The sequence below is a fragment of the Nicotiana attenuata genome, unplaced genomic scaffold, assembly GCF_001879085.1.
Source record: "Nicotiana attenuata strain UT unplaced genomic scaffold, NIATTr2, whole genome shotgun sequence".
Classification (NCBI taxonomy): domain Eukaryota; kingdom Viridiplantae; phylum Streptophyta; class Magnoliopsida; order Solanales; family Solanaceae; genus Nicotiana; species Nicotiana attenuata.
In genome coordinates this window covers 293899-311091 of record NW_017670730.1, presented here as the reverse complement: position 1 = coordinate 311091, position 17193 = coordinate 293899, and the positions used below count along the sequence as shown (strand labels likewise).

Genomic DNA, 17193 nt, shown 5'->3' with positions numbered 1-17193 from the left:
AGCGGTAAAGCTCATACAGGTAAACAACCCACAATCACAATATTAAACAAATAGGAATGCCTCCACAGGCCGTCACAGTTCTTTACAACCAACCCCTGACATAGCCCACCTTATTACGCCACGCGTGCAAATAATAATATAATAGGCACCGTCTTATTTCGCCACACGTGCATCACAATGTTCTCACCTTATTCCGCCACATGCGCAACCCACATATAAGCATATAACATATCCCGCCTTATTACGCCGCATGTGCAAAACATCAATAGCAATAATAGCACGGCAGAGACCTCGTGCAACCCTTCAACAACAACCGCACGGCAGAGACCTTGTGCATCACAGTACCAACAGCCGCACGGCAGAAACCTCGTGCATCATAGTATCAACGACCGCACGGCAGAAACCTCGTGCATCACAGTCTCAAGTACCACACAACAAATGAAAATATATACAGGAACAAAGCAAGAGAATCAACTCAGGTATTTCCATTCACCAAAAGACGGTACAACTAACTCATAAGGAATAACCGTAACAGAGAAATACTAAGTGCAATAAGAACAACTCAACAAGGGAGAAATAATATGAAACAACGATTCCATAATACTCAGTTCAACAATAAGGAAATTAACATAAATCAATTAATCACCATTAAGGAAATGTCAACTAAACATAGGATATCTAACTTCTTTCCAATTAAGACCAATTAATTACACGAGAGATAGAATTAATGCTTTCCAAATAAAGACAAGCAGTTAGGAATGATAATGTGCTTATAGAAGGGTAAATGTCCACAGTTAAACAAGTAAAAGTCAATTAGGCAACAAGAATAACCAAAAAGGGCAGATAAATTCCAAGTAAGTCATGTAGAGGTGAAACTAATAACAGGGAACTCCATCGTATCAAGAACAACTTCATATTCGGTGATAACAAAGACCCAAGAGCCTAAAAGGGGCAATTTTCCACAAATAAATCCGAGCACGCACTCGTCACCTGGTGTACAAGGAATACAATCAACAAAGAAGACTCAAATCCTAAGGGGAAGTCCCCCACACAAGGTTATGCAAGATACTTACCTCGAACCGGCTAAAATCAACTAGCAACCACGTTCTTGCCACGAGTGCTCGACTCCAAATGGCCCAAATCTATTCAATTAAATCACACATTGTAAATAACATCTCAAGCAACTGATTCTATTATTTAATTTAAAGCTAAGACGCAAATTTAAGTAAAATGACCAAAACGCCCCTCAGGCCAACGTAGTCAAAACCCGAGGTTCGAACCAAAATCCGGTTACCCATTCCCCCATGAACCCAAATATATGATTTGTGTCAAAATCGGACCTCAAATCGAGGTCCAAATCCCCAATTTTAGAAAAAACCTAGGTTCTACCCCAAACCCCCAATTTCACCCATGAATTTCATTGATTTTAAGAGGAAAACATGTTAAATGATATAAATGATTGAAGGAATTAAGTAAAAATCGACTTACAAATGATTTGGAAGAAGTTTTGTCCTTGAAAAATCGCCTATGGGGTTTGGGTCTTGAAAGAATGGTGAAAAATGGTGGAAAATCGACTATGTATAAATTTGCTGGGTCTCTGATGTCGCATTTGCGAACTGGGGTTCGCAATTGCGAACCCCGACCAAGTTTGGGAATTGCGAGATACTTGTTCGCATTTGCGAACAATGGGGGAAACTGGGAGGTTCGCATTTGCGAACCATAAGGTCGCATTTGCGAAACCTGACCCATCGCATTTGCGAGGTTTTATATCGCATTTGCGATAACTTCACGCCTGGCACATTCTCGCATTTGCGAGCTGACTCTTTGCAATTGTGAAGCCTGCAGGTCAGTTATAGCTGCAATTTTTCCCAAGGTTGAAAAGCACTCCGACACCTATCCAAAACTCACCCGAGCCCTCGGGGCTCCAAACCAAACATGCACACAACCTCAAAAACGTCTTACGGACTTACTCGCGTGATCAAATCGCCAAATTAACAACATAAACATCGAATCAAGCCTCAAAACTCATGATTTTTTCCAATTTCTTCATAAAATATCAAATTCCCATTTTAGGTCCGAAACACGTCAAACGACGTCCGGTTTCAACCAAACTTTACAGAAAGCGCTTAAACCATATATAAGACTTGTACCGGGTGCCGAAACCAAAATACGTGCCCGATACCATAGTCTTTTAATCAAATTTCGTTTCCATTTTCCTTAATTATTTCCAGAAAACAATTTCACACAAAAATTTATTTCTCGGACTTGGGACCTCGGAATTTGATCCCGGGCATATGCCCAAGTCCCATATTTTCCTACGGACCTTCCGGGACCGTCAAATCACGGGTCCGGGTCCGTTTATCCAAAATATTGACCGAAGTCAAATTTATTCAATTTAATATCAAAATTTAGCATTTTTCTCACAGAATTCATATTTAAGCTTCCCGGCTACGCGCCCGGACTGCGCATGCAAATCGAGGCAACCCCAGATGAGGTTTTCAAGGCCTCGGAAGTACAGAATGGGTAAGAAAACAAGTGATGACCCCTTTGGGTCGTCACATCCTCCACCACTTAAACATTCGTTCGTCCTCGAACGAGCATAGAGACATACTTGAATTCCTCAAGTCACTGAGTGCGCACTTCTAACATACACCCGCGGGTGATCCCACGTCACCCCAATCCACTTAAGCCTGACGACACCATCTCAACTCAAATTTAACTTTTCTAGCAATACCAATAGGCCTTCAAGCCAGAATTCTCACCTTCCATCCGTTTCCAAAAGACCCGATCCTAAATCCATATCCGGTATCAGTCTCAACAAGATATTTCAATACAAGCCAACACACACAGGGTACAACCACACAACATGACACGTCACACATAGGCCCACAATAGCATTTCTGATAGCAATACTTGCCTGAGATCAAATTCGTACCGGCCATAAGCCTCATATTCAACAGGAACTNGTAAAATTTCTTTTTTATGTTTTATTTGTTTATAGTATTTGGTAATAAAGATAACAACAATTTTTAGAAGATATTTTACTCCTCATAAATCATAATAAGGTATGTAAAAATTTATGTGGAGTAGATTCTTTATTTTTTTTATCTAGCTTAGTGAGATTAACATTCATTAATTTTAGGAACTTATATTTTTTCAATATTTAACTCAAACACATTATTTAATAATATTTACGTAATTTTCAAAAATTAAATATTTATTGTTATAGGTACACGCGCAAAGCGCGTACCCTAAGACTAGTTATCTAATAGTGAGAAAGTATTTTCGACCAAAACGATAAAAGAATTACTTCCTTTACTTAGAGACACAAGTCATATTCTTTTATAAAAATTTCAACATTTATGTCAAATCATTTTGTTTGATATTATCGGCACCCTTTAATAGTAAAAAATATCATCAAAATACTATCTTTGTACTCTATACTACTCCTTGTATGAGTACCATGTTTGACTCACAAGATTATGCAACCTTTTTGGAGTAAATCAATCAAAGAAAATGATGAGGTAAATCTTAGTCATTCGTAATGAACTCCAGATCAATGAACCAAAAGAAGAGTAGCATATAAAAGGAAGCAAAGATAAACGATCATATTGAAGCTTTCCAGTATTGTTCTCATTAATCGGTGGAGTAGAACAGGTTACATATTACATCAATTGCTGAGGATTGCCTCCTTTATCCTTCTATTTCTCCAAGTTAGAGAGTGGAGGTAGATGAAGAATAGGAAAGATCTTTTCTCCCCCTAAAAAAAGCCCCCTTCTGAGAGGTTTTTACCCTCATATATATACAGCCCTGGTCCTCCGGCTACATGCTCTATCCAACGCTTCTCTATGTCTCACACTCCTCGGTTACTCGCTAGAGGTCATTCTTCACCGCTTCGACGAAAGTCGTGAGGGCAAGATATGGAACAGCCCATGTCGATCCTTGTTGCCTTGGCGTCTGTGAGCGGGGCGTTGGTCGGCCTGATCGTTGTGGCCAGATTTTGACCAATACAATTAGTCCCTCCGTCTATCGGGGTCGTCCCCTATCGGGCTCGACAGACAGATTATGACCGCTGTCAACCCGAGAGAAATCTGACTCCTCACTCCTTGGTTGCGCTACGTGGATTCGGAAGAGACGACGGCACCTTTTTGGTATTTCTGGACTGTCGCGACCATTTTGGAACCGAAACGTCATTTGTACCGAAACGTCGTATCGTGGTTGCAGCCATTATGACACACGTTCTCAGAGAGTTGAAACGTTTCGTGTGCCACCGGGTTTGATTGGCAACTCTGGGGTTTCGCGCTTGGGAGATTTATGTCTCTTATAAATAGAAGGAATACATCATTCGATTGACACATTCCCTTGCTTTTCGCCTGAAAGAATTCTTGCGAGTATACTTTCTTCCCGGTAATTTCAAGCTTTTATTTGCTCCCAGTGAGCCGACAAACTTCCATCCTTTCCTTTCGTCGCCTTTTTTCTTTGCTAAATTAACACAATGGTTGGTAATTCTTCTCGCGCTGACCTCCCTGCCCCGATTCCGGCGCCAGAAAACAATACTCTGACCACCAGAGGGGCAGAACTGTGGAGGATGAGGAGGTTCCATCAGTAGCCGAGATCTTGCCCCGCCCTGGAAGAGCATGGGCTAATTTCAGCAGTCGCATTGGGGAAGAGCCGGAACCTGTCCCCTCAGTGATGAAGGAGGAGGATATTGTAGATTTGAAAGCCCGGTGGGGAATTCCCGGTTATATCGAAATGCGGCTGGCAGTAGGGGATGACATCGTCCATTTTGACCGCCCGGGGCACTGCGTGTTCTACACGTACCCCTTCCTTATTGGGTACACTCTTCCTCTCCCACTCCTGGTGGTGGACTTCTGTCGCTTTTATGAGGTATGCCCTTCCCAACTCTCGTCGTACCTGTATAAATTGTTTCTGATGTTGCTCTAGTTTGCAGAACTCGCCGGTCGTGAGGTCACTTTGGGGCACACGCTCAACATCTTCGCCCCTCAGCATATTCGTGATACGATGATCCACATGCGCCCTCGGGGGTCGAAGAGCCTGGTGGTGAATATAGATGACAGGGCTAACCGTTGTTTCTATGAGAATTACTTCTATGTGCGAACCGAGCACTTCGTGGCGGATCCAACGGGGTTCCCTGAGAAATGGAAATTTACGCGTAAGTATGTACGTTGTTTTATTTTTAGTCGAAGGGATGCACGACCATTTCTTATCGTGATACTAAATCTTTGCCAATTTTTGCAGCCGCGAGATTGCCTCCTCCACCTGTCGAAAGTATCCGTGAGTGGGTGAGCACTATTCTTCCTCAGACGGTGGGAGTCCGTACGTGGGTGGCCTTCTACGACAAGTATGGGCGCAAGCCTCTTTCTAGTAAGATGTCGTGTCCGTTTGTCATTTTTCTCCTTCCCTTCTTTGTATTTAATTTCTCACAAGCTGCTCATCGATGTCAGGGAGGGTGCGGAGAGCGAGGGCTCCTACGTTAGCTTTCTGACAACCAACCTCATCTACTCGCCCTATCCCAGTACCCAATGCCCGACCTTCATCCAGGGCTGCTTCAGTTGAGTCTACGGCAGCGGTTAATCCTGCTAAGGCCGCTTCTCAGGCTGAAGTTTCAACTCGTGTTGCTCACCCGACGGGTAAATCTCCGCCTACTGAGGACGAAGAGGGACCTTCGAAAAGGCGGCGAGTGGAGTTCGAGACAGCGCCCCCAACTGTGATTCATCTGGACGACTCTCCTTCGACGGGATCTGGAGTGGGGGTTGATACGACTCCTCCTGTAGGGACGGAGCCGGCCGTTGCATCTGCTCAATCAGAGATTGTAGCCATTGTCGGTGACCAGGATCCTGCCGCGACGGAGGGTCAGGTTACTGGGCCGCCGTTGTGGTTTCGGACGTACCCTCGTCCTCCGTGCTCGGTCATACTTCCTCTTCAGCTGCTGACAGAGGAAAGGGAGTCGTGGTCCACGACTACGAGTCTGAGTCGGACCTCGACCCTAATGATGTTAGGATGTTTGAGGAGGGCATTACTCATTCGGTGGTTCGAGCGGGAGGTCCGGCCTGCTTTCTTGATATTCCTTTAGATGTCAACCTTCTAGGGGATACGGAGGATTTGGTACCGCAGTTTGACATTTTGTGCTCCGAGGTTGAGACTATGGCCCTTCGGAATGTTCCTGATGCTGGTTTGATGGATGACGTGGCCGCTATGGGCTTGAGAGTACGTTACATTATCCCTATTGCTTTTCTTTCGTTTTTCTTGATGACGGGGTGCTAACCTATCTTCTCATTTTTCAGACGTATATGCTGGAGGTGGAGAGTATTCGCAGGGCCAACTTTCGGGTCAAGATTTTCTTGAACATGCTGGAGAAATATCGGCGCTATAACGACAAGTGCCGTGAGATACATGAGCGGCTGAAGGCGAACCCTTGTGATCGGACTCTTCGACGAGGAGTTGGAGAAGAGGAACCAGGAATTGTTGCAGGCTATTCGTAGCAAGAGTGCGCTTGAGGAGCAACTTCGTGCGAAGGATGAAGAGCTCGAGCTAGGCAAAGGAGTTGCTGCAGAGTGTGAATATCTCTAGGAGAAGTTGAGGTCGGTTTGAGATGGATCAGAACCTCCTCAGGGTCGAGGCTATGAGTGCGGAGTAGGTGGGAAAATTAGCTGAGATGGAGAGAAAGGTGGCCGGGTTGGAATGCATGGAGAGTGCCTGATCCTCTACTTCGGCGAGGGCAGCGGCTTTTAAGGATACCATCCGCATCCTCCAATCCGAGCAGGAATCGGAAAGGGGGACAGCCACGCTAAGGGAGGAGAGGCTTGAAGAGTGCATTAACGAGATTGACCGGGAGGCCTCGATCTTGGGAGATCGGGTCGACGCTCTGGAAGCCGAAAAAGAGCAACAGCTGGCTCAACTAGAGTCTTCCTCTATCGTCGTTCCTCGTTATTTGAACGAGCTTTGGGTCCACGTTGAAGCCCAGCGGGATATATATAAGAATCTATGGGAGACGGGTAAGGTGACCGAGGCCGCATATGAAGAAGCGCGAGAAGCTCGCGTCAATTGTGGATATGACTCGGCGACGCCAGAGGCTGATGAGGGCGTGGGCGCCGAAGGTGAACTCCCCGGAGATGAGGGTGGCGATGATGATGCCGAATAGAGAGATAGTGATTTTAATCTGTTTTCTGTTTGTTGTTTTCCTCCTTCATTTTTTTTTGTCGGTTGTCATTTTTATTTCCTTCTTCTTTTTCCTTGTTGTCGTTGTTGTTTTTTTATATTGTTGACTTGGGCCTCATGTAATCCGCGACCATTTGCGTGGTGACTTTGCATAAAGAAGAGCCTTTCGCTGTTATTTATCTCGTACTTTACCTTTGTTTTTGTTTTTCGTGATTACGGCGAGAGATAGATTCCCGCACGGCAAGTCCCAGTCTTTTTGTACCTTCCGACAGTCCTTGGCCTTAGGAATATATCAAATTTTCTCTTTGGTGATGGCTCATGGCCTTGAAGGGTGTTATTACTACTTATCGAAATGTCAACCCGTCGTCATTCGATCGAGGTCGAATTCTTCCTTTTGGCGAAGGCCCTTGGCCTTGTAGGGTGCTATTTTGACTTATCGAAATACTAACCTGTCATTGTTCGATCGAGGTCGAATTCGTCTTTTTGGCGAAGGCCCTGGCCTTAAAGGGTGTTATTTCAACTTATCGAAATGTTAGACTGTCGTCGTTCGATCGAGGTCGAACTCGTATTTTTGGCGAAGGCCCTTGGCCTTAAAGGGGGTTATTTTGACTTATCAAAATATTAATCCGTCGTCATTCGATCGAGGTTGAACTCGTCTTCTTGGCGAAGGCCCCTGGCCTTAAAGGGTGTTTTTCGACTTATTGAAATGTTAACCCGTCGTCGTTCGATCGAGGTCGAACTCGTCTTTTTGGCGAAGGCGCTTGGCTTTAAGGGGTGTTCTTTTGTCTTATCGAAATTTAAACCCGTCGTCGTTCGATCGAGGTCGAGCTCGTCTTTTTGGCGAAGGCCCTTGACCTTAAAGGGTGTTATTTCGACTTATCGAAATGTTAACCCATCGTCGTTCGATCGAGGAACTCGTCTTTTTGGCGAAGGCACTTGGCCTTAAAGGGTGTTATTTCAACTTATCGAAATGTTAACCCATCGTCATTCGATCTGGGTCGAACTCGTCTTTTTGGCGAAGGCCCTTGGCCTTAAAGGGTGTTATTTCGACTTATCGAAATGTTAACCCGTCGTCGTTCGATCGAGGTCGAACTCGTCTTTTTGGCGAAGTCCCTTGGCCTTAAAGGGTGTTATTTTGACTTATCGAAATGTTAACCCATCGTCTGTCCCTGTTTTTTGGAGAATCGGGCGTCTTTTTGGTGAGTCCCAATTATCTAGATATTGCTCGCATCGGAGTATGTAACACTGGAGGATATGAAATGTCGTTGTTTCGCTTATATTTGTTCGGTGTGTTCATAGGAATTTTTTCATGACCCCGGTTCACCCTCCTTGAACCATCGTGACGGCAGCTAGTCCCTACGACTAGGTTAGCCTAAAATGCGGAAAAATAAACCAAATTCGCGGATGAAACAAGTAAAAACCAAAATAGTAAATAAAACAGTGTTTATTAGTGCCGCTCGGCATACACCATATCAACTTTCGAGTACTAATACTTTTCCAAAACCCGGAATCTCATGAAATCACAAGGTAAGAATACTATATAGTGCTCTAACTCCAGAATGTCTAAAACAAAGTAAATACAGAAGGACTGTGACCACAAGAGAGAATGGAGAGAGACTCTTCGGTCTGCGGACGTGGCAGATTTACCTCGAAGTCTCCGAAAGATCGCCTCGCCTCAAGGATGGTAAGTCTGAGTAGAGGTACCTGGATCTGCACATGAAAAACATGCGTAGGAAGGGCATGAGTACACCACAACGGTACTCAGTAAGTGTCAAGCCTAACCTCGGACGGGTAGTGACGAGGAAGGTCAGGGCCCTACTGAGGTTAAATAAGATAAAAAGTTTGACAGTGTAGAATAGAACGGTATAAATAAGTTCAGCAGTAAAAGTATCACAGGATATAAAGATATCTACAACTGACACAGAAGCAAAAACAATCACAAGGATAATAACTGGGGATCTCTCAGTATCCCGAGGATCTCTTAGTATTCTCAATATCTATACCAGGGATCTCCTGATATCCCGAGGATCTCTTGGTATTCTTAATATATGCTAGGGATCTCTTGGTATCCCGAGGATCTCTTGGTATCCTCAATATACGTGCCAGGGATCTCTCGGTATCCCGCACCTCAGCTCAATCATAAATACGTACCGGGGATCTCCCGGAATGCCTTCCCGTAGTCCCAAAGTAAAACACACAATAACAACAAAAGGAATACTCAATTAAGCTCAACTTCATACCAAAGTAACACAAACAATTCTAACCTAGCATGCTTCACGTAATACAAATAAGGCAGTTAAAGAAAATAGAGCAATTTATTCAATTAGACATACTTCTCTAGGCTAGCAGCGGGCTTAAATTCCAAGTAGTGTAAGCAAGAAAGGAAAAACATAATTTAAGGCTATTTTAATGAAAAACAGAATTTCAACAATTAGCACAAGTACGCACTCGTCACCTCACGTACAAGGCATTTCAATTATCACAATATCAATCCTAAGGGAATGTCCCCCGCACAAGGTTAGACAAGTCACTTACCTCGAACCGGCTCAATAATCAACCCGAAACCACGTCCTTGCCATGAGTACTCGACTCCAAATGGCCCAAATATATTCAATTCGATTGCATAATGTAAATAACACTTCAAGTAACTAATTCTACAAATAAGTTCTAAGCTAATACGCGAAATTAGGTGAAATGACCAAAATGCCCCACGGGCCCACGTCTCGGAATCGGGTAAAATTTATATTTTCAGAATCCTCATACTCTCACGAGTTCATGCATACCAAAATTATCAAAATCCAAGGTCAAATTCCCCATCAAAATTCGAATTCTAGGTCTAAGAACTTTCTTCCAATTTTACCCCAATTTCCATCTCTAATCCGAAACTAAATGATAAATTTAAGCATAGACTCGGGGAAAACAATCAAAAACGAGTAAGAATCACTTACCCAAAACACCCAGGTGAAAATCCCTCTCAAAATCGCCAATCCCGAGCTCCCAAATCAAATTTTAACTTTTTGAAACTAAACCATCGAAACTCTTATTTTCTGCCCAGCATTTCCGCTTCTGCGGAAAAATGACCGCATCTACGAAACTCACTAAAGTCCCAAAATCCGCACCTGCGACTTACTGACCGCATCTGCGGTCACGCAGGTGCGGCTAAGATTCCGCATCTGCGTTGCCAGCCTTGTTCCCTCTTGGCCGCTTCTGCGATTAGATGCCGCATCTGCGGGGGTCGCAACTGCGCCCTCTCAACCGCAGATGCGCTTATGACAGCAGCCCAAAGAACTTCAGCTGCCAACTCCAAGTTTGAACTTCCCGTTAACCACCCAAAATCATTCCGAGACCACCGGGACCTCAACCAAAGGCATCAACAAGTCTAATACCACTGTCCAAACTTATACCAATCCTTAAAACACCTAAAACAACATCGAAACACCAATTTAACATCAAATTCAAGCCTAAGAACTTCAATAACTCAAAATTTACGCTTTCGATCAAAAAGTCTACCAAACCTCGTCCGAATGACCTGAAATTTTACACACACGTCATATTCAACATTACGGAGCTACTCCAACTTCCGGAATTCCATTCCGACCCTCGGATCAAAATCTCGCTATCGAACCAGAAACTTCAAAAATCCAACTTTCGGCATTTCAACCCTAAATTAGCTACGGACCTCCAAAACACAATCCGAATATGCCCCTAAGCTTGAAATCACCCAACGGAGCTAATGGAACCATCGATTTCCATTCCGAGGCCGTCTTAACACTGTTCCTACTACGGTCAAATTTCTAACACTTAAGCTCTCATTTAGGGACTAAGGGTCCCAAAACTCTACGAAATTCAAAACCGAACATCCCGGCAAATCAAAATAGCAGAAATAAACACGGGGAAAGCAGTTAATAGGGGATCGGGGCGTAAATTATAAAAACGACCGGCCGGGTCGTTACAAGTTTCCTCATCTGACTCCCGCCTTTTGGTCCGGAGATACAATTGGCGGGCGATGTTCCGGTTGCCGTGGTAGTTTTTCATTCCCCATTTGAAGTGTTTCTTTGTTCACTCGCTTGCGCGGCGTTTGTGTCTCTACTTGAGCAGAGAGCAGAAAGCAAATTAGAACGATACTTTTCTTTCCTCCATCCGATGAATTGGTGAATCAGAGTTTGCTTGGCCTTTCGATAGGTGATGGAGTTGTTCCGACATTTGATGGCTGTATTCAGCTTTCTTTTCCTTTCTAGGCTGCGCCTTTCTTACGCTTGGGTAGGGCTTCGTCTTAGCGATCTTCTTGAGGGATAATCGTGTTCCTTGTCTTTGATCTGGAAGAAACTAGGATATTTCACTAAGAAATCCCCACAGACGGCGTCAAATTGTTTGACTCAAAAGATTTTGCAACCTTTTTGGAGTAAATCAATCAAAGAAAATGATGGGGTAAATCTTAGTCATTCGTAATGAACTCCAGATCAATGAACCAAAAGAAGAATAGCATATAAAAAGAAGCGAAGATAAACGATCTTATTGAAGCTTTTCAGTATTATTCTCATTAATCGGTAGAGTAGAACAGGTTACATATTATATCAATCGCTGAGGATTGCCTCCTTTATCCTTCTATTTCTCCAAGTTACAGAGAGGAGGTAGATGAAGAATAGGAGAGATCTTTTCTCCCCCCCCCCCAAAAAAAAAGCCCCCTTCTGAGAGGTTTTACCCTCCTATATATACAGCCCTGGTCCTCCGGCTACATGCTCTATCCGACGCTTCTCTATGCCTCACACTCCTCGATTACTCGCTGGAGGTCATTCTTCACCGCTTCGACGAAAGTCGTGAGGGCAAGATATGGAACAACGCATGTTGATCCTTGTTGCCTTGCCGTCTGTGAGCGGGGCGTTGGTCGACCTGATTGTTGTGGTCAGATTTTGACCAATACATACCATATATTAACTCCTTTTTATTTAATCAAACATTAGAAAATAAGTCTAAAGATGATTATCCAAACAGAGGCTCATCATTACACTGCCCATTTTGAATGCTGAATATTTCGATTTTAAAACTTTATTAGACCCTTTCCTAGCATATTTAGTGAATTACTATTAGAATATTAATTCCTACGGTTTATTGTTTTGTTCTTTTTTGGCGTTCGTATTGTTTGTTCATTCAAATTTCAAAATTAGCTTTTAATTCCTAGGAATGCAATTGCGCTTTGAACCTTTTGGGTGAGAAAAGCATCTCATTTCCGGATTCCAGTCCCACGCAAGAGCCAAGAGGGATGCTTTTAGTATAAGAAAGTAGTATTATATAAAGAAAATTAGGAAAATTAAATATATAATTTGATAAAACAAACAAAAGAATTACAAATAAATACACATGATTCACCCCATAACAAAAAATGCCAATGTTTTTAAGTTTTACCCGCTCATATTGTAAGCAAAATCTGTGTTCTTACAACCATTGCTTCTAAAAGTTATGGAGTTAAATTTGTGTTCTTACAACCATTGCTTTCACTCTCTCTTCTTCTCACATCTTCTACATATGCTTCAAGGGGCCGTATATTTTATGGTTCTCCTCTTGTGTCACCTGGTTGCAATGTAAGAAAATTGAAGAGTAGAAGTCCTACCATTGAAGACCATTCATAGCCTTGCTTTGGAGAATGGATTTTTTGAGTTTGTTAGTTGTTTGGATTGTGTGTTGTTCCAATTGATTGAATATATCAAAAGGAGTTCAAAATTTAAATTTGAAGTGATTTGGAGTAGATTTGAGTTAAATTTCAGAAAAGACGCAAGGAAGAAGACGAAGTCAGTTTTTTCGACACCCTCCATAATTAACAAATAAATATTGAAGTATATTATATTGCCCCTAATAGAAAAATGGATGTTTTGATTACGGCACAAAACATTCCGCATTCGTAGACAACATGTCTTACTGCAAGCAATAGTGAGTGGTTCCACGACTCGAACCAACTTTACCGTTGTTCACTCTCTCTTCTTCTCACATCTTCTACTTATGCTTCAAGGGGCCGTATATTTTATGGTTCTCCTCTTGTGTCACCTGGTTGCAATGTAAAAAAATTGAAGAGTAGAAGTCCACCATTGAAGACCATTCATAGCCTTGCTTTTGAGAATGAATTTTTTTGAGTTTGTTAGTTGTTTGGATTGGGTGTTGTTCCAATTGATTGAATATATCAAAAGGAGTTCAAAATTTAACTTTAAAGTGATTTGGAGTAGATTTGAGTTAAATTTCAGAAAGACCCAAGGAAGAAGACGAAGTCAGTTTTTTCGACGCCCTCCATAATTAACAAATAAATATTGAAGTATATAATATTGCCCCTAATAGAAAAATGGATGTTTTGATTACGGCACAAAACATACCGCGTTTGTAGACAAATGTCTTACTGCAAGCAATAGTGACTGCTTCCACGATACGAACCAACTTTACCGTTGTTCCAGGTTTCCTATCAAAACAAGGAACGCCCACCGTGGGGCTCGAACCCACGACCACAAGGTTAAGAGCCTTGCGCTCTACCAACTGAGCTAGACGGGCTTCTTGAAACAGAAGCATTAAATCCATCAAAAAGACTATTTAGAAAAATTCAAAATTAACTGTGCTTCAATTCTAAATTAGTTGATATTAATGTACAAATTCTGAATATTCATTCCACTCCTTTTGTACTTGTTTCATTCAGTTTTCGATAATTTGCTCCAGTGACAAACTAGGTATTCTAAAACTAGGAATTTTCTACATTTCACAGTGACAAAAAAGGAAGAAGGAAAATATAAAGATTGACTTGAAGAAAAGGCACATATTCTTTGTATATAGCGAGGAAAAAGAAAGGGCGTTTCCGGGATAGAACACGGGTCACCGGCATGACAGGCAAGAATACTCACCACTACATTACAACGAGTTGCTGTTATCAACGGTCAGTGGATTGCTATTATTATAAAAAACTGGGAAACTCAGTTCGAACACAACACCACACTCGAAAGCTTAACGATGATAGTGATTTAAGTTTTTAATATACTTTTTATAATGATATGAGATGGAATACTGAATATTTGTGTGTTTTATTATTTTAAATTGTGAGGAAAGTATTTTCGACCAAAACTATAAAAGAATGACTTCCTTTACTTAGAGACACAAGTCATAATCTTTTATAAAAATTTCAACATTCTTATCAATCATTTTGTTTGATTATTATTGGCACCCTTTAATAGTAAAAAACTATCATCAAAATACTATCTTTGTATCCTATACTACTCCTTGTACGAGTACCATATATTAACTTTTTTTTTTATTTAACAAAACACTAGAAAATAATTCTAAAGATGATTTTCCAAACATTTTATATGCAAAATGTTTTCCTTCATATGTATCTTTAAGCATAAAATTACCTCACTTTTGAGATAAACATGAAAAAGCTTTATCCTTACGTGTTATAAATATCAAAACAGAGGTTTAGAGAAATTTTCATAAATCACTATCTTTTAGTGGTAATTAGCTATCTATAGATATCATTTGCTATATTACGGATTGTAGATACGTTTTCTGTTGTTATAAGATGTATTAGATGTATTTAAGCTACTGTATTCATGAATACAATAGCAAAAATAGGCGTGAATAAGGGAAGTCCAGCTAATCAGTTGTTGTATTCGACTGTATTCATAGCATGAAACATGGGATTACAACTGGACAGATTATTGTATTCGACTGTATTCACGGCGTGAAACAGGGGATTACACTGTTTTTAAACGGAAAGTGTATCAATTAACATAATAGACTCCTAATATAACTCAACAAACTCAATTATAATACACAAAATTTTTATTTTCGGTTGTAAAAAAGATTCTCAACCGAAAAATACCCCAAAAATATAGCAATCTTCAGAGAAATTATATAATACATCTGAATACATAAATTATATTAATTAAAAAATATATGAATACATTCATGGTATATAGCGAGACAGTGAATACAATAAAATACATAGAATACAGCGGGATACATTGAAATACAATGAAAAAAAAAAAGACAGTGAATACAATGAAATACATGGATACAACGAGATACATTGAATTAAAATGAAAAAAAGACACTGAATAAAATGAAATACATGAAAATATAGCGTGATACGTTGAAAATACATTGAAATATATTAACAGAAAATCAAGTTGCTCAGCCCCAAACTCCGTCGTCTTTGTTCAAGAACAAACCCTAATTTCCGGCGAATCCGCCGTCGAGCAATGGTGGCAGAATAAGGAGTTGTTAATCACCATTAACGAGCAGATGATTAATAACTTTTGAAGTAGCAACAACATAATCTTCATATAAATCAAACCTGATGAGGATGTGCCTTCTCGCTAACCACCCAATCAAGCTAGACCTTGAGTTCCAAGTAGTTTTGACAAGAACTTTTGAAGTTCATTCATCTCCAATCTCTTAAACGAAAATTTTAATACTAGAGCCTGATGTAGGCCTTCTTCAACAGTGAACTTTCCAAGTTCCTCCATAGTAAACACAACAGTAGGTTCTCAATAAACTATTTCAATAGGTTTACGAATTGTTTTTGATGGATTTTGAGCAGGTTTGTTTGTGAGCACTCTCGTAGCGTATGTAGTGGCTGGTTAGGGTTTAAATTCGTCTCTCCCACAGCGGCATGTATCAAAGTAGAGAGAGAAAGAAAATAGTGTAACTGAATAGCGTATTTAGTGGCTTAGGGGTAGGAGATAACCAAAATTAGATATTTTGCTATAAACATTAAAAGGTATCTATAGGATATAATTTTTTTAAATGGTATTTATTTAAAATAAATAAGGTTTTAACCTTTGCTATAAGAGGTAAAATTCCAAATATTATTAGTCCATTTCCTAGCATATTTTGTGAATTACTATTAGAATAATATTTCCTCATTCAAATTTCAGAATTAGCTTAAGGCTTGTTTGGATTGTTGTTACGTAGCGTTTCATAATGTATCATATCGTATTGTATTGTATTGTACTGTATTGTTTGATGAATACAATGTTTGGATGGATTGTGTCGTTTTGGCGTCGTTTCATGGTATCACGCACCTGTGATATGATGAATAAACTTGCAATATTATAAAAAAAAATTATGATACGGTATATAAAAAGGTAAGGTAAATGATAAAATAAAATTATTTAATAATAATGAAGGGTGAGATTGAGAGAAAAACACAAGGAAACGACGCGACTACACTAAATCGGTCGTTACATAAAGTGGCACATTTCATCGTTACGTAACGACAGATTTAACGATACGATACAATAAAATTTAAGTAACAATCAAAACAAACATTTTATTTAAAGTAACAATACGATGCGATACAATAGGTAACAACTATCCAAACAAGTTGTTAGAGCAAAGGAATGCAATTGCGCTTTGAACACTTTGGGTGAGAAAATCATCTCATTCCAATTCCTGTCACACGCAAGAGCCAGGATGCTTTTAGTATAAGGAAGTGTTATACAAAGAAAATTAGTAAAATTTAATTTGATAGAAGCAAATATTATAATATACTAGTAAAAAGTGTGTGTAGTAAAATCCATTTGTAGGTGCGATGGTGTTAGTGAAGATTAGTGAATAAAGAGCAGATTGAGACATCACGAGTATGGGCATTTGGTCTAGTGGTATGATTCTTGCTTAGGGTGCAAGAGGTCCCGAGTTCAATTCTCGGAATGCCCCTTCTAATTAGTTGTTTTTGCTACAAAGCAAACTTTTATTTGAATCTTGCATTTGAACCACAACAGTAATTTTTAATAGCATTACTGGGACAAAAATACATTTAGGCAGCACTGGCTGATAAATATACACGGTAACGACGATTGATCAATATAGCTTCTTATACATTCTAATTAGACGAGGAAAGGCCCGTATACGGGCCCAATATTATAATTTTATAATTGTTGTTTGTTGGTGATTAGTTAATTTTTTGATAAATAAATAATTATTATTATTATTATTATATCTCTTTTATCACGGATAGAGAATGATATTGGGGACCACAATTTA

At 40.5% G+C, this 17193-nt stretch overlaps 2 non-coding genes across 2 annotated transcripts; one reads left to right on the top strand and one right to left on the bottom strand.

The window, feature by feature from the left end:
• Positions 1-13637: 13637 nt before the first annotated feature.
• TRNAK-CUU lies at positions 13638-13710 on the bottom strand. The gene has a single exon. It is a non-coding gene; the product is annotated as a tRNA-Lys (tRNA).
• A 3084-nt stretch (positions 13711-16794) lies between these two features.
• Positions 16795-16866, top strand: TRNAP-AGG. The gene has a single exon. It is a non-coding gene; the product is annotated as a tRNA-Pro (tRNA).
• Positions 16867-17193: the final 327 nt, after the last annotated feature.